Source organism: Cetorhinus maximus, chromosome 6 (genome assembly GCF_964194155.1).
Source record: "Cetorhinus maximus chromosome 6, sCetMax3.hap1.1, whole genome shotgun sequence".
Lineage (NCBI taxonomy): Eukaryota > Metazoa > Chordata > Chondrichthyes > Lamniformes > Cetorhinidae > Cetorhinus > Cetorhinus maximus.
The window spans coordinates 56,555,781-56,574,961 of record NC_135884.1 but is presented as its reverse complement, the minus strand read 5'-3'; the positions used below and the strand labels follow the sequence as shown (position 1 = coordinate 56,574,961).

The window sequence follows — 19,181 nt, the reverse complement described above, 5'->3', positions numbered from 1 at the left end:
ACCATACTGTAAAGTACAATTGGTTGCTGATTTGTGCCACATTGGAATATCATTGAACTCTCACATCCCAAAATGAAACTCGTCCTCCAAATCTAAAAATCTGCAAGGACTACACATCATACCCTTGCCTGAAGTTGCTGTGCCATTGGTTCATAAATAACAGGGAACACCATTAGCCTAACCATTCTTTGACAGCAAATTCTGATTTATTATGTTGATTCCCTATAGGTAATCCAGGTGGATCCTAAAACACTTTGGTGGTTTATGGCTCATCAGCAGCCGACATTCAGTTCTGCCAATCCCATTAACCTGTGTTCAGCTAGTGAACTGAAAAGGCATGTCTTCAGACTGAACCATCCATTGCCTGGATTGTTCGTCCCGATCACACCATCCCCATCATGTCAGAGTCAACTGAAACACACAACATAGGAGATGAGAGTCCGTTATACATGTTTATATATATTTAAATACATATAGAGGATTTGACACAACACAACTTCCAACTCTTCATTGATGTGTGTGTGTACGTCTCCCTCATACATGAGGTAGGAGGTGGTGTGACGTAATTATAGAATCCCTCTGCTATGATCCCAGCTGATGTTAATACTGGAAAAGCCAGATCCCAGAGTGAAACCTGACTTGGTAGTTCCTAAGTTTGTTTTTTTTAGAAACCGTGGAGGTCAGTTACTGAACATATTCACAAGAGCCTGCCGGTACACTTTTAACACAAAGAATAAAATGTTTATTAAACAAGAAAAAAATGAACTATATTACACTAGACAAAAAGGTTGAAAAGATTTCAATACAGATACCAGAAAATGATTCAAACTCACATGGTTCCTTTTATCCCAGCAACCCTTACAGACACAACACCCCAGTGAATATTTATGACTCAAAGGTTTCTTGATTGGGTTAGCTTAGTTGCAAACTATTTTCTTCTGGCAGACTTCTGAGCATTCATTAGATGCTTTTCTTCAGCTAATACCTTTCCTTGAGATGTCCAAAAACCGTAACCTAAACTCACTATTACTTCAACTTCAGAGCAAACATATGAGTTTACTAAACTCAGTTCCCCAGCAGACTTGCAGGATTTCTTATTGGAGAGATTAGACCTTCTGCCTGCACTCTCTGGTATACACACACTAACTGACCATCCTTCTGTGTTTTCCTGTCTCTCTGTGGGTTTCTGAATGCTTGTCTCTAAGCAACAGCCCAGTTTTTTCTACTTTATGCTTTTTTTTAACTTCACTGAACTCCAAGCCCCTTGGTAACCCATCTCTTCACTTCAACAGTTGTAAAATCTCATTAAAAATGCATGTAGACAAACAGGGCCCCAGACTTCCTGGCACCCAGCTCACAAAAACCTCTAAATGAAGCTGAAACAAGGATTCATCTTTTTCAACACCCAAATACAAATTATAAATTTATATAATTTATATAAATAAATTAAATATAAATAAACTATAAATTAAACATAAAGTGCTATATTGTTTCTAACATATCAATCTGATTGTTATGATTGTAATGAATTTGTTGCTGGTTCAGCGGAGGCCCTAGTGTTATAGAGCTATAGGGCAGCCACCATAACTGGAATGTTATGAAAAAAATAGGTAAATCATCTGATTTCTCCAGCATAATAATTTTTAACCTACTAGAACTAACTATCTCATAACCAATCTGCCCCAACACTCACTCTCACTTTGTCCTGAATCTGGTGAATCTTACCGAGGTACCGTATAGGGTTTGACTACTATTTTGTCACTATCTTTCCCAAAGCCATTCTTCATGTGGGAGTGTCAACCCTGACCATGATAGGCTAAAACTGAGCTCAATCCTGTTCTCAGCCAACATTCATACATTCCAGCAAAGAGAAGCAAGACTTTCCCTGTCCCATCAATGGGTCTAATTAGAACACCACAACTAAGATTATGCAAAAGTGGTATAGACCAGGAATTGTACTGAAGATCCCCTGGTTTCTTAGACCTAATGTAATACTTACAAATGCTTTAATCCACTAAGGTCACTGAGAAACATCTGCTCAATCAAGATGTGCTGAATGGCCACCTTCTGTGCCATACGATTCTACGATGCTATGAATCAGGGGACTGTTGATAATAAAAAGCAAGGAATGTGATTTTCATTTGAAGAAGGCAGACAGTTGAACTTCATGCTTTAATGCTTTTTCTATCATCATTTCAACTTATAATAATTAAGCTTTCCTTTCTGTGATGTTCTATGTTTGTGACATGATGCAGAAGCAAATTTATTCATTTCTAGCATTACATACTTCATTTACATGTGTTATCTATGGCTGAGTGATCTGACACATTGGATTAGTTGCACATAAGCACATAAAACAGAATATCAAATACATACCATGATACATTACAAATAGAAGTTTATACAAGTTAAAGACTCGTGATAATAGAACTTAGCCCAGAAATAATGGGAAGAATGCTTCCTGGATCCATTCCTCCCATATCATTTCAAGAAGATAACTAAAGCAGCAGAAAGACCCCTAGCATTAAAAAATAATCTGAAGATGCATTTTATCGGTGTCTATGTGGAAAAAAATAACTATGGTGGAGCAATCATAAGCAGTACTCATTATATCAGTGTCTGTTGCAGTGACACACTGTTGAGGTCCTTGCATAAGAGCGATGAAGCAGATTGCCGGCTTCCTATGTGGCACAGCGAGGGTAATAGTGATGCAGGACATTAAGGAGAGATTTATCTCACGGGGCAGGAATTTTCACTCAACGGGTGAATACGCAGTCACGCCGAAGTCTGCAGCGCGCCCACCGACAATTAAAAGGCCTGTTAAGGCCATTAAATAATTAATTAAGCTAAACTTTTCGCTGCCCGTCCCAAGCGGCCTTTGCACAGGCGGGATGAGGTTTCCAAAAGCAAATAAAAATAAAATAAAAGTTTCACAATTGAATCAATAACATGTCCCTGCTCATTTGACAGAGTCACATGAGGGGACATGTTTTATTACATTTTTATTTTCTTTATTTTTCTTATACATCTCATCATCTCTCTAAGACAGCTCTGTGCCTCAGGGAGATTATGAAGCGCTCACTTGCAAGCGTGCATGAAGTTTGCACTCGGTCCGCTCACCCTCCCCTCCCCACCCGCACAGGCAGTGCTCAGCAATGCCGCTTGCATTTCACACTGGGCAGGGCTTAATTGGCCCACCACCGTGAAATCGCAGTGCAGTGCCTATTGCCGGCGGCAGTCGGCTTCCTGACCGCGCCCACCCACCCCCGCCAAGCCCGCTTGCCAAGGGCAAAATTCTGCCCATAGGATATCTTCATTATATGCCAGAAGGTTGGTGTTTAAAGGGCCAACAATTTACTTACACCATATATGAAAGTGGATTTTAACTTTGGGTTTGTGAAGCTAAATTGGTCAATTTATTTGCCATTTTCTTTTACTTCTGCATCAGAAATTTTTACAGCAGGATTTATCATTACTAACCCAGAGAGTGTATCTGAGAATTCCAATGGCCATTTCCTTCCCTCTTGATTTAATTGGAGGAGGATGAAGTGGGTGAAATCTGGTTCCCTTGCACCAAAGGTGGTCTACCCACAACTGCCTTTATCCAGACTTATGCTTATTAAGCCCAGGCACAGCTACCAACACAGAAATTGCCTTCAAAGGCTTTGCACCAACAAGGTGACTGTGCAGTTGTATGATTTGCCCAAATTTGACTTTTTTTATCTGTTCATACAATATTGATGTCACTGACATGGGCAGCATTTATTATTCATCCCTGATTGGCCTTGAGAAGATGACGATGAGCTTCCTTCTTGAAAACTGAGTGGTTGCTCAGTAATTTCAGAATGCAATTAAGAGTCAACCATATCGCAGTGGCTCTGAAGTCACAAATAGGCCAGACTGGCTAAGGATAGCAGATTTCCTGCCCTAAAGGACATTAGTGAACTAGATGGGTTTTAGGATAATTTAGTAGTTACATGGTCACCATTACTAAGACTAGTTTTTTTATTCCAGATGTATTCAGTTAATTGAATTTAAGTTTCCCAGCTCCCATGATGGGATTTGAAATAATTGGCAGGATGATTTTTAAGTCACAATGGGAGTGAGTGCAGAGGCAGGTAGGTGTGAAAATTCATGCCACTAGCTGGCATGCCAGTTTGCCAGCACCATCATGCTGCTGGGCCATTTTCCCAGAGGTGGGATAGGGCAGCAGATAGCCAATTATGGGTATTAAAAGGCCCCTATTGTCATGAGACATCAGGGCCCTATACCAGCAACCTGGAGGCAGCAATGCAGCAAGGAGAGGGAAGCTAGAGCTCCAGTCATGCTATGAAGCCCTCCCAGCCTGCCTGATGTGCTGGCCTCAGCAGCAGACACAGGCCGCATGTAAAGGGGTTCCCCTTCTGTAATGATGACCAAGTTGTTGAGAGTATTTTTAAATTTAGAAGTTTAACAAGTTAGAGAGAGGGCATCTCAAAATCGAGGCAACTTCTCTCTCTCTTATCTGAACTACAAGTTGCTGCTGCTCTGCGTGGGCCTCCTATTCCAACTTCTGGCCACTAATTTACCAATTTAAGGAAAATCACTGCCAGATGACTCTTTCCCACAAGATGCAGGTTTGTGACCCCATTTGATCCCAATGTCGTGGCCCTTACGCAAAGGGCAAAATCCTGCCTCAGATCTCTGGATAATTAGCCCTAGACTCTGGTTTCTAGTCAGTAACACAACCACGATGCTATTGTTCCCTGTATAACCAGGATAGCATCCACCATGAGCACCTCAACACTCCCACTCAAAACCTGGAGACACAGCAACAATATAGAAAGATTATTCATTATTTTCCCCAACAACTAGAGCATTATTGATTTCACCTGTAAGACAACTCAAGCACACCCCTCACAATCCTCCGCCACTCATGAACCACTGAGCATTCCGCTTCATCCAAGTGTCCAGGTGTTCCCTGAAATGCAGCACAGGACCATGCAAGTCAAGGCCCTATTTTCAGATGTCAGTCCTAACACAAGATTTCAGTGTGCCTGGCCTATTTGGGGGAGAAGGCAGACAGGAAGGAAAGCTGCTCACAAAGTTACATTATCATGAATTGCTCGTCTATGCATTCCCTCCTGGCGCAATGGTTCTGTTGAACAGTCATGTGCAACTGCAGCATTGTGTATGGTGACCTCCTCCATTGGACACTTTCACACTCACTAATGAGAGCAAGAAACGTTGCTGCTCAGATGACATCAGCTTCTAAATGTCGGCCTTTCAGGCATGAATCTCAATGCTTGGCAGCTGAGGTTAGTTTGTAATGACAATAACAAAGTGTGCCTGTTGCTGTATGGCTATGCAACAGCTTGAAAGGAACACTTTTGAGAGGGGTTACTTGGCAACCTCAGTCAGGAGCAAACAACTGTAAAAGATTTCTTTGTTACCTACATAATTTGTCCATGTACTTGGTATTAGGAAAGAGCATATAAAAATGCAAAGAATGGTGTAAATCCAGGGGACTAGGAGAAATATAAAGAGCAGCAAGGGAAGTCCAGAAAGATAGTAAGAGATACAAAAAAGGAAAAAGGCAAAGAAACTTACAAGAGATATCAAGATTAATACAAAACATTTTAATAATTATATTGTAAGAGAAAGGTTGGTAAAGGTTAATGTGGGCTTTTTAAAAACAGATGGGAGTAATATTGCAAATGGAAATAACAAAATGGCACAGACTTGTCAAATAGCATTCTTCACTGTACAGGAAGCGGATAATACATCTGACATTCCAGGGAAATTAATGGATCAAAAATTGGAACTCACTAAGCAGGATAAGAATACTAGAAAGATTAGTTGCAATAAAGACAAACAAATCCCAAGAACCTGATGGTTTCCACCTAAGGATTTTACAAAAATACGTACAAAAGAATTAGGAGGAGGAGTAGGCCACTTGGCCCCTCAAGTCTGCTCTGCCATTTGATAAAATCATGGCTCATCCAATTGTGGCCTTAACTCCACTTTTCTGAATACCCCCAAACCCTTTGACTTCCTTGTCAATTAAGAATTGATCTAATTCAAGCCTTCAAAATATTCAGTGGCCCTGCCTCTACTGCTCTGTGGGGAAGTGAATTCCACAGACTAATGACTATCTGAGAGGAAAATTCTCCTTATCTCTTGTCTTAAATTGGAGACCCCTGATTTTTAAACTACTCCCCCTAATTCTAGTCTCTCTCACAAGGGAAAACATCCTTTCAGCATTCACCCTGTCAAGTCCCCTTAGAATCTTATATGTTTCAATAAGATCACCTCTCATCCTTCTAAACTCCAAAGGATACAGGCATAGCCGGACCAACATTTCCTCATAAGACAAACCCTTCATTCCAGGAATCAGCCAAGTGAACCTTTTCTGAATTGCTTCTAATGCAATTATATACTTTCTTAAGTAAGGAGACCAAAACTGTACACAGTACTCCAGATGTGGTCCCACAATACCCAATACAATTGTAGCAAAACTTTTATATTTATATTCCATTCCTCTTGCATTAAATGACAACATTCTATTTGCCTTCCTAATCACTTGCATTACCTGCACACTAACTTTTTGTAATTCACGTACCAGGATACCTAAATTATAGGAAGTAGGTGGGGAAATTGCAGTAGCTTCAGCCATAATCTTGGGAAGCTTCCTTGATTCAAGACTGTTCCCTTTAAATTGGAACATTGTCGGTGTAATTCCATTATTTAAGAAAGTGAGAGAGAAACCAGGAAATTATAAACCTGCTAGTCCAATTGTCGTGGGAGATCTTGTGGCTCAGTGGGTAGCATCCCTGCCTCTGAGCCAGAAGCTCTGGCTTTGAGTCCCACTCCAGGATGGCCACGGAAGGTGTGTGCATATCAAGGCCAAACAGGTTGATTATCAACCTGTAAATGCTTTCAATATGCTTATGGCAGGCAGTAAGAGTGGGAGAGTTTTCTGGTCAGCCATGCTTGATGTGGAGTGGTGTCCCTCAAGCTATAGCTGCTGATAACAGGCTAGTGACCTGTTCCAAAAGGAAAAAAAAAATCTAGCCATAGAAACAGATGCAAGCATATGCTTTGTCTACCTATGTGTCATTAGACACAGGAAAGCCTCTAAGTCTAAGTCCAACAATAGTGTAGAAGTTATTGGGCTGAGTAATTGAGAACATAGAGAAATTTGAACTGATTAGTGAGAGCCGACATCTATTTGTAAAAGGTAGAACATGTCTAAAAAACCTCATCGTTTTTTTTTGAGGAAGAATGAAGTAGTAGGGGAATGTTTATGGATGCAGTTTATATGGACATTCAGAAGGTATTCAATAAGGTTCCTGATAAGAGATGGTTAGCTGAAATGACAGCTCATGGAATTGAAGGTAAGTTATTGACCTGGTTAGATGTTAGAAGTCAGAGCGTAAGGATAATGGATATATACTCAAATTGGAAGAAAATGGCTCATGGGCCAGAATTTTTAGCTCGTTGAGCGGGCAGGCACCCGTCTGAACCAAGCGTGAAATGACGCGCGATGACGTCGGGCTAGCGTCCCAAAGTCATTGCGCGATGTTTCAGTCGGCAAGCGCACACCAAAGTCGGCAGCGCGCCCACCAGGAATAAAAAGGCATATTAAGGCTTTTAAAGAGCTAATTGAAATAAATTTTTTGTTGCCTGTCCAATGAGGGTCACATGAGGGGACATATTTTATCACATTTTAAAATCTTTATTTTTATTGTTTTAAACTCTTCAGCTCCCTGAGGCAGCCTCTGGGAGCTTTTCCAGTGAGCACCCGCATGCTTGCGTGAACTTGCGCTCTCACCCTCCTCCCCCCCCCCACCACCCCCCCTCCCCCACCACCACACAGGCAGTGCAGAGCGCTGCTGCACATGACTCACACTGGTCGGGCCTTAATTGGCCCGCCAGCATGAAACCGCTGTCCGGCCCCGATTGCAGGCAGCGGTCAGCTTCCCGACCGTCCCTGCCTGCCCCCACCAAGCCCACCCAATGAGGGAAAAATCCTAAGATAAAAGCAAAATACCGCGGATGCTGGAAATCTGAAACAAAAATAAAAATACCTGGAAAAACTCAGCAGGTCTGACAGCATCTGCGGAGAGGTACACAGTTAACGTTTCAAGTCCGAATGACTCTTCATCAGAACTAAGGAAATAGAGAAATGAGGTGAAATATAAGCTGGTAGAGGGCGGGGGGACAGATGGGGGCGGGATAGGGGGCCAGTGATAGGTGTAGACAAAGAAGAGATTGCCAAAGATGTCATAGACAAAAGGACAAAGGGATGTTGACAGTGGTGATATTATCTAATATGTGCTGATGCAGACATTAAGGGTAGCAAGCAGGACAAGCTAGTGGCAGATGGCCCTAGTGGAGGTGGGGTGGGGCGAAGGGATCAAAATAGGCTAAAAGGTGGACATAAAACAATAGATCGAAACAAATTTAAAAATAGGTGGGAAAAGAAAGATATTTTTTTTTAAATTATAAATTATTGGAAAAAGGGGGACCGGAAAGGGGGTGGGGATGGAGGAGAGAGTTCATGATCTGAAATTGTGCCCATGGTGTCCCACAAGGATCTGTGCTGACACTATTCACCACACTCATTAATGACTTAAAAAACACAATCATGTCATGTGTGCTCTGTCAAAAGGCAGGTAGGTCATTGGTTCATTGTCTTCTGATGCTTCATCCTGAGTTGTTTTCTTGGCAGTTTTTTTGGCAGTGGTGGTTTGCCATTGCCTGGCACTCTCAGAAGCAAGATGAGAAGGAAGGTCCCAAATCTACCTCAGCCAGAATAGGAATCAAACCCACACTGTCAGCATTATTCTGAACCATAAGCTAACCATCTAGCCAACTGAGCTAACCAGCCCTGTAAATAATCCAATAGGGAGCTATATAACTGTGGTTGCCAATGGCATAAAGTACAGTAGATTATAAGAGAGCATAAAATGACAAAAAGATATTGATAGGTCAGATGAGTGGCTGAAACTGTGGCAGATGTACTTCACGCAGATTAAGCGTGAGGTCATCTATTTTGAGACAAAAAAGGATAGATTAGAGTATTATTTGAATAGTGAGAAGTTAGGAACAGCGGTGGTGCAAAGAGACTTAAGAGTCCATGTATTCAGCTCACTAAAAAGTCAGGTACAAAAAATTAATCAAAAAGGCAAATGGAACGTTATGCTTTCTAACCAGAGGGCCAGATGTAAAAGGGTGGAAGTTTTGTGGGAGTTATACAAAGCCCTGGTGTAGCTCTGGGTACCAGAGCTTAGAGGCGAAGTTAAGCACAGCTTCACAAGAATGTTTCCAGGCTCCCAAGGGTTAAATTATGAGGAGAGATTATGTGAACTTGTATTCCCTGAAATATAAAAGACTAAGGTGTGATTTGATTAAGGATTTAAAAGGAATTGATTGGATAGACAGATATTTTTTTTTTCCCCACTGGTGGTGGACTAGGACATGGGAACATAACCTTAAATTCAGTGCCAAGACATTCATGAGAAGTTAGCAAAATCTTCTTCACACAAAGGGCGGTAGGTGTGTGGAACTCTCTCCCTTCCCAGCAAAAAAGATGTTATCTTAATTATTTCAATCTGAGATTGATAGATTTTTTTTTTGGCCAAGGATATTAAAGGGTATGACACAAATACAGGTTGTCACAATTAAGATACTACATCCAAAGCAATACCAAATTGCATTTATATAGTGCCTTCAATCTAGTAAAACATACCAAGGCACATTCCAGAGGAGCTTTGAGAAACAAAATTTGACACCAGGTGACATAAGAAGTTATTAGAAGAGATGACCTGCAAGCTTGGTCAAAATAAGTAGATTTTAAGAAAGGTCCTTCAGTGGCTTTAATTCATTGGCCAACCATATCCAGTTTTCTGACATAGCAACAATTAAACAACCCCTGTTAGACAAAGCTTCCACTTTTAATGCTTACACAAGGGTTAGTGCAAAGAGTCTGGAGCTGAGGACCTGAAAATGCTAAAATAATGGTTTAAAGAGCTGCAAAAAACTGTCCACGCATCGCAATCAATCACCTGAAAATATAGCTGATGAAAATGCTGTCCACAGATATTTATTTTAATTTCAGTTCACAATGGAAATTTTAATGAGGTTTGATGAAAAGCGCAAAGGCTGCCTGGCCAATTCGCCCGTCTGCCAACCGTAAGGTTGGACGGGCCACAATAAATTGGAGACAGTTGCACCGTTAATGGGCCTAATTGCTCTCTTAATTGTGAGCGGGCGCGCTTCCGACTTCTGCATGCTCCCGCCGAGCACAATATCGCGCAAGTGTGTGATGACGTCAGGTCACTCACCTGACATCTTCTTACGTGATTTTACACCCAATCAGATTGGGCATGCATCCACCCATGGGACATAAAATTCAGACCACATATTCTGATCATATCAGCCTCACACCCACTTCTAACTGCCTCTACTTCCCTCCAGCTATTTAGCTCTGGCAGTTCATCGCCCAGACACTGTGCAATACAATCACTGGTCATTCTTCTCTTTTTCCCTTGCAGGGGATGGCACAGGATACAAGGGAGCAGCACAGAACTTGCCAAGGGGCCAGAGTTGCCTTTACCCCAGGGGAGTGGCAATGGTTCTGTGGAGTACAAACCTGCTGTCCTCTTTCAGGATGGCAGCATTTGTGCTCCCACCACTGCCACTCTGCCAGTGCTCTTGCTTCTGCCTGTTAGCCAGACAGCTGCCACCCAAGCTGAGGAAGTGTAGTCCAAAATTGCACCGCCAAGGTCCAGTTCTGCTCAAGGGTATCCTGTAAGGCCCCATCTGCTGTCACACCCAGTGAAGATCAGTTGCCTTCCACCAATCATGTTGCCACTGCATGCATGCAGCCACTGGGGCAATATGGCGTAAGAGTGCTAGGCCAGGCAAAGGAATACAGCAAGACAGACGCCAAGAAATTGCACAAGGGTAAACAGTATACTTCTGTTTGTATAATTGGATGTGTTGTTGGATAGAGATGTTATGGTGGAGTTATTGTGGGTGGCTTTCACTGCTAGATCTTGGCCAAAGGACTCTGCGATGCAGTGTCTCAAATTAATGTTACGATAGGGAATGGTGGAGTCATGGTGGTGAAGGGAAGTTGTCCAATGAGAGTTTGAGCAGGTGCCCTTGGACAACACGACTGGAGGGAAGGGATCCAGGATGCATCTTCCCTGCCTCCTCCTCCTGAAGCGACCTCAGATTCCTGTTGGAAATGACTGCGCCCTCATAATGGTGAGGTTATGGAGTACACGGCAAGCCATCACAAACATGCAGACACACTCTGGCATGTACTATAGGACACCCTGCAAGCAGTCAAGGTGTCAGAAGTGCTGCTTTATCCACCAGTGGTCTGCTTCACAATGTTCCTGGTGGCTCCATGGCTTTCATTATACGCGCATTGCCCTCACATGCTCAGGTGGTGGATAGGAGTCATGAGCCATACGTGCAGGGCCAGTGGCCTAAGCGGCCACCCCCTGGTTCTTAGTCAAGACACAAAGATGACAACAGACTGCCTTAGAATAAAGACATCTTGCCTACTGCCAGGAAAGCAAGCATTCCCCAACATGATGTATTATGCATATGATCTCACTTCAGCAGCACAATAACTGAGTGATAGCTGCTGTGGTTCTTCTATCTCTCCTGATTGATATGGGGGACCTGCAGAGCCACATGAAAGCTGTCGATGGTGCAGGGAATTCTGCTACCCTGGCAAAGCCCTCTCATCTTGCTTCTCCCTGCTGAGGGAGAAAACAATGTATTTGCCTCTTCTGGCACGCATGGCCTCCATCACCTTCTCAATGCATCAATGGATGCCATACTGGGAGACGTTGGATATGTCGCTCGTTCTGGCCTGAAAGGATCTGGGTGCATAGGAGTTCAATGCTATAGCATCGTCTTTGCCCTGCTGTGTGACTCCAGGGCGTGATGAAGGAGGTGGCACAGTTCTGTCACCCCACCACCTCTTTGTTGAACCTGAGTCATCTCAGGCATTACTCCTCGATGAGGTGGAGGTAAGAGAAGAGCTTTCAAAAACCCCTGATGGATAGCACTTTCCACAGAGAGCCCTCTTCCTCCTCCTCCATCTTCCCGAAGTTTTCCCTCTCTGCAGCCTTCACTCCATTTCCTGGCCAATGTTGCCGGCCCAGATCCACTGCGACCTCAGCCCTCATCACATCTGCAGAGTTGGGTGACCAAAGCCTGTTGTCTCCCTGAATGAATGCAGCAGCTCACTACAAAACCTCCAAACACAAACCACAGAGCTTCCACTAATTTTGCCTAAGCAGAAGTAAGTCTAAAGCACCTCACCTGCAAGTTGGATGCATAGCCCTTTAAATAACATTGGTGGAGGGTCCCTCATCCCGGTGAACGCATGATCAGTTGAGAGCGATTAGCACAGGCATTCAGTGGGACCTGCACAGACCAAGTTTGTGAAACATAAGTAAAATATGTCGCTCAAAATCAGCTCTCTCCTCAAACTTACAGCACAGCACCGTACATCCACACTCGTGCTGCACAGAATGGGACGTGCGCAGGAAATGGCAGAAGCGGCCGGCCAGCTTGAACTAGGTTGTGGCTTCATGGCTTCAATAGTGTCAGCGACTGGTGGCACCTAGAGAGCATAAAATCACAGCAGGACAAACAGTTAGGAAGTCTTCACTTTTCTTTTTCTATCATAAGTATATATGTCTAAAATCTCCCACTGTCACACATAAGGAAACAGAACGAATGTGCAATACAAGCAATGGTTTGGATTCTGGAATTCATATTCGCCAAATATGTGCCAAACATTCAGGAGAATACTATGATATTTCTATATATGCAAATTTATTCAAAAGGTGAAATTACAACCCAAATGTACAATTGTTCTTCCAACCTAAAACAGTTTCCAGTCTCTCCTGAGCTCTATTACAGGAATTTTATTGCCACAGCACTTTTCCTGACACTTATACAATCCAGAACTCTACAGAAGCTATGCTAGCAATATTTCAGTGCAACTGAATTTTTTAACAAGTATATTTGGCTGTACCTTCAGGTCAGAACAGATGCCTTCCTTTCTACCTGAGGGAAGCAGCTCCACTGGTGTCCTACACATAATGCTGTGGGTTTCAACCCAGAGCAAGTCTCAGGAAAAGCAATCTGTCACCTCAATTTCATTGCACAGATTAAAGATACGGCATGACTGCAAATCAAATCTGTGAGGCAGGACTTTTATTGTGTGAGTGCATTAAATGTGTCAACATATAATAATAAATAATAAATAATAAAGCTTACATTTAAAATTTGGAACACAATTTTTATATTTATAAGAAATGAGAGAAACATTGCTTATAATACAGCTCTACGGTTGAAAATAAATAACTAAGGTTACAGGTGTGGATAAAGAAAGTTCTATCATCTCACATGATCATCAGCTCTATTATCTTTTCATCCAGTTGTTTCTTACACACTTCTTCTTGACCCCAAAATTCATTCTCACTGTATTATTTGTTTGAAAATCAAATGTGGACTCTCAGAGGATAGAATGTATTCCATAGGCAATTTATTTCATGAGGGAGCTTTGCATGCAATTGAAAAAGGTGAACTGTAATTTTCCTGATGTCTGCTTTAATCATTGAGTGTTTTTCAGCATTTGTTGAACTCTTCATCATACAAAAATTATTAATTTTGAGAGGGTATTTGAACAGATGGGAGAAGGCTGCAGGAGCATACTGTGCGTTGGCTGTTGTCAAGGAACAACACATGACATAAAATTAAAGTAGCGTTGACTCAAGCAGGAATAGGTTAATGCATGTTGTGTGGAACAGTGTGTTACAGCATACATCTTTGAGTTTTCACAGTTGAAGGTAAGGCTGATATGTGGTGTTTTTGCACTTGTATTATTCCAGTTCTTGTTACAAGACAGCATGAGCATACTGCTCACATAAACTCTTAGAGAGTTAAACATTGCCATCCTGTGGTGACTATGGCATTATGATATTATTGAACAGTATTTCAATTGTGCCATTTATTTGCCTAGTACTAGTGCATTGCAGACTTATCCTAACCTGTTCCTTTTTCACTTTTATGCTTGGTTTCAATTTACTGTGCTTTTTTAATTTTGAAATTTAATATGCAGCCTAATCCAGCTTGTTTTCACAAGCAACAAATAATGTGGGTGGTTAGCTGGTCTTTCATCAGATTGCAGGACATTGCCACTATAGAATGACTGCCCATTTTTATCTAGATAGCAGTAGGCACTGCACTTCACAAAGGAACAGATTGTGTGACATATTGTGAGGCATATCAAAACACTAAGATGAAGCACAAGTGGAATTGTTACGATTAATTGCCACTAGTTGATTACAGTGACAATACAGACTCGGTGTTTTTCAGGTGAAAAATGGATGACAGTGGGCAGAATTTTCCATGCTGCTGGTATTGGGCATGATCGATGGCATGAGCAGATCACATTGTGTGATCGGTTTCACGACGGTGTGAAAACACTTCGCGATTGTCCACTCAGCCCGCCAACAGCAGGCTGCGTTTCCCGCCATCGGGCATCGGGAACCTCATTGTAATACATCAGCATGTCATTATCAGGCCATCCTGCTGGATCGTCCATCCACATCGGTGGGGGGTTAAGGGCAGCCCTACCATTGAGGCAACTGGTGGCTGCGGGGGGAGCAAGGGCAGCCCTGTCGTTGAAGCTAGCACACAAGCATTCAGGACAGAGGGGGCAGGGTGGGCGAGGGAAGCAGCCACGCGTTAGGGAAACCTGTATAAATGACCATCCCTCTGCAGCTGAGACAGTTCAGGCACAGCAACATTGATATGATTGGGGTCAGGCTCCTAGCTTATCTGCCCACTCAAGCAACGCAGAGGCATCAAAGTGCCACCAAGTTCTCCAGAACTTGTACCCCCCCACCCCCGCGCCACCCCGGGCACAGGCTGCAAATTCATGAGCAATTTAGTGGACTGCAGAACAGTTGAACGACTGCACACATTGTTCAATCTCCTCGTTAAAACTGGCCATGGAGCAGGCACTTTTGGAGGTGCTCACAGCCCCTTGCAATGTTAGCATCCTGGTTTGGACCAGTCTCCCCCATGGTTCAAGCTAAAAGGGCAGCCATGCAGCGCACTAATCTCTGGCCATCCAAGTGACGGCCAGCACTCTCCGGGAAGTGTTAAGGGACTGTCAGACTTAACCAGGATAGGTTCTTGTACCCCCATGCTAACCACATGTCCTTCTCTTTCATCCTGCAAGAGGACTACATCAGGATCATGGAGCCTGGCGAACTAGCTGTATGCCTGAAGGCCTACAGAGCATGAAGGCAATGGAGGAGAGAAAGACTGAGGCTCCTGGTTGTGCAGAGGCAGGAGTAGCAACCTCAGAAAGAAGGGGCAGCTGGGGTTCCCGCACTTGCCACCCAAGAGCCACAATGAAACACCGCAGGCCGGCACCTAGTGACACCAAGGATCTATAGACACCACCTTTCAACCCCGCTGATGACCAAGAACCATTGTCACCGAAGACTGCGCATGTCTAGGGAACTGGTTGGTTACATCTATCAACTACTGCAGGATTTGATGCCATGGGGACATGGAGGGGCATGAAAGTGACTGCGGAGCTCAATTTCTACACTAGTGGCCCGTTTCAGGGCTCCACAGGTGACCTCTATGGGACCTCACTAGCCTCCACCCACAAATGCATCCATGAGGTCACAGATGCCATCTTTGCGAGGGCACACAACTTTGTGCATTTCACCCGGGATCAGGACAGCCAGGATGCAAGAGCAATTGGATTCACCCAGATCTCGGGTTTCCCACAGGTGCAGGATGCGGTTGACCTCACTTATGTGGCACTCAGATCTCCATTGCAACACGCAGTGAACTACATCAACCACAAGGGGTTCCATTCGCTGAATGTGCAGCTGGTGTGCGACCACCAGAAACGCAGCCTGCAGGAGTGCACACAGTTTCCAGGGATTGTGCACGACTCCTACATCCTCTGCAGTCACAGGTCCCTGGAGTCTTCGAGGGTCCACAGAGGCTGCAGGGATGGCTTCTCAGGGACAAGGGTTACCCGCAGAGGCCATGGCTGATGACACCCATGCGGTGGTCTCAGGCTGCAGCAGAGCGACGCTATAATGAGGCTCATGCTGCAGCTCGCAACTTGGTGGAGCAGACCATCAGGATGCTGAAGATGAGGTTCCAGTGCCTGCACCGGTCTGGTGTCACGCATCATCATCGTCTGCTTCGTCCTTTACAACCTGGCGCTCCAATGGGGAGATGAGCTGGCTGAGGAGGAGATGGAGGAGTTGCACGTTTCCTCCGATGAGGAGGACATCGACTGGGATGAGGGTGAGGTAGTCCTCAAAGGCGACGGTGATGGGATGAGTTCCTTCGAGCTGGCTAGACGAGGCAGGAGTGCTCGGAAGGTCCTCATAGCTGCTAAATTTGTGGAGGATGATGACGACATCCAGTGAGATGACCCCAAAGATCCTCACATCGTAGTTGTGAACATTTGACTCTAGTCTGGCTTATAGCAGCGCAAATATCCTCTCTGAGAACGTTCCTGTCATGGAGATGCAGTGGAGGCCCTAATAGTCACTCGATTGCAGGAGGATGATGATGACATGCAGTGAGGACACTCCATAAATCTTCACAATGCCTCTGAGAATGTCTGACTTCTGTCTGGCCGAGGGCAGCTCACTTGCGCTCTGTAATCAGGGTCATTTCATAGACACACAGCCATGAAACTTTAGAAGCATCTGATGCTATACCCGCCTTCAGCACCTGAGCCCTTCAAGAGCTGGTGCACAGCATCACTGGTCACAGATGCTGAAGAAGTGGAGGCCAGCCCCACCTTAAAGGTGCTGAGAGCACACAGAGAGAATGACGGAACTCTGTGACGCCTGCCCATGATATTCTGGCAGCAATGACCAGCACCGTCAAGGTGCAGGCATCAGTAATGTGTCCAGGAAGTGTGAGGTTGGACCATCACCTTGGTTTGAAGGCTGCACAGAGCACAGGAAAGAGGCCCTGGACTGAGACACCTGCCTTTATCTTGTGTAGAAAGGTTTCACATCTGAGTTACAAGAACAAGGAACCATAGGCAGGGAGACATTCTTGGGAGTTTATTGACAATAGTGAACAGTATGTACAAGTGATTAACACCCATACCCAGGCTGTGCAACTAACCCTCCTTAACTTTCCTAACCCTGCCGCCCCTGTCTTGTTGCTCCATAGACATCCACAGCGGAGGTGGAGGCAGCCTACTAAAAATGTCTGTGATGACATTGGCGGGCATCCTATGGAGGGCCGAGACTTGGTGGGCCCTGGTCTGCTTTCAGGGTCCTGCTGTGTGGCAGCAGCACCTTCCTCGGCCTGTGAAGCTAGAGCTGCTGAGGTCACAGTAAGAGGGGAGTTGATGGGATGGACACTCTGGGAGTCACCTGGATGGTTGGGCCCAGAGTGTGCACCTGCTGATCCTCCTCCCTATGGGTGCCCCAGGGCCCCAGGCTGACTCCTTGAGGAGCAGGGGTAGCTGAATTGAGATCGAGCTGCCCGGCACCCCTCTCACGTACACACTGTTGGAGGCCAACTATGGTATCAGCGGTGGAGTTGAGCCCACGCAGCAGTGCAGTAGTGACGTCCTGGACCAAGGTCTCCATGGCGACTTCCATCCTGTCAGTGTTGACCTGGGTGCGTTGCAATGCCGGCACTATCACCTCAGGCTGAAGGCGGATGGACTCCTTCATCGTGCCTTGCAATCTGAGGGGTGCAGTGGCCATCCCTTCCTGATGTTCCCTAGCTTGCCTTTGCAGCTCCAGCAACTGTGACATGGCCGAGTCTGGAGACTTGTCATCTGACTTGGATTCAGCAACGTTCTGGCCTCCAGCAGCCCTGTGCGTGCCAGAAGCCTGGGAAGTCCCTGCCTCGATCTGCTGTGGATCGAACGATGCGATGTGCCCACCAGATTGTGATCCCAGGGCTACTCTAAAACCAGGTCCCATCGAGGTGTTCATCTCTGCTTGTGGAGGGTGTGAGTGAGCACTGTGATGGGACTTTAGGGAAGGTGCATCCAGGTTCCCCTTCAGAGGTTTCTTCGGGGTTTGATTGGAGGCCCTGGGTTGTGGACTCCGTCAACTGTTTGGCAGATGTGCCTGCAAAAGCAAGGGGAGATAATTAGTGTATGGCAGTTGCCTGTGAAAGGGGACACATCATTCACAGCATGGCTGTGTGATGGATGTTGCACTGCTGGATCCTCACTTGGTAGAGCAGCACTGACCTCACCATCAGCACAGAACCGGTCCAGATCATCGCCGGCCAGCTGGATGGCTCTGTTTTCAAATCCCGTGAGAGCCTTGATTTTGGGCATTCCGCCATTAATCTGCAACCTCTTCCTCTTGTTGTGTGCCAGCTTGCCCTGCATGAATAGAGATGGAGAAGGTGTAAGCAGGACACCTGCCAGGCCAGATGATAAGTATGTATGGCCTGTGTGGGTGGTGAGTCGTCCCATGGACGGGATGAGGACAATGATGGTGAGTGTGAGCGAGTAAATGGTGATGTCCCTTGAACTGGCAGTGAGCGAGACCCCTGTGGATATGTGATTGGTTTGTGAGCGTGTGAGTTGAAAGTGATAAGAAGAATGACTTGCCCTGGCGGAATGGAGATCATTCATCCTCTTGCGGCACTGGGTGGCTGTCCTCTTTTGAAAGGCATTGGCGCTGACCACCACTGCCACTGCCTCCCAAGCCGGGTTAGTGCTGTTGCTGCCCGCCCTGCGGCCAGAGTGGGGGTAGAGGTGGGCCTCCACAGCACACAGAAGTCACTCGAGAGACACGTCGTTGAACCTGGGGGCTGCAGTCTTCTTCAGTTTCAGGGCCATGTCTTCTGTATAACAGTGGTGAGCTGGAAGCACAGATGTGCACTTGAGGCTGGACTTTAAATATGGCGCCCAGTGTGATGCAATGGCAGGGTGAGGACGGGCAGGCGAATGAAAGCCCGCCCACCATGGAAAGGGCGTGTTTCCTGGGAATAAATAATGTGGCGGGTTTGGGATGCTACAGCACGAAAACCCGCCATCACGGCCGGTGGGTAAAACCTAATTTTTCCCGCCTGCTACTGCACTTAGTGCAAATCTGGGACGATTCTGCCCAGTGAGTGGAATTTCT

General features: G+C 45.1%; 1 long non-coding RNA gene across 1 annotated transcript; it reads right to left on the bottom strand.

Annotated features, from left to right (window-relative positions):
* Window positions 1-269: 269 nt before the first annotated feature.
* Window positions 270-12,514, bottom strand: LOC144681328 (uncharacterized). The gene is made up of 3 exons (XR_013576765.1): window positions 12,331-12,514; window positions 2,000-2,105; window positions 270-411 (listed from the first exon to the last, which is right to left on the bottom strand). It is a non-coding gene; the product is annotated as an uncharacterized LOC144681328 (long non-coding RNA).
* Between the last annotated feature and the right edge of the window lie 6,667 nt (window positions 12,515-19,181).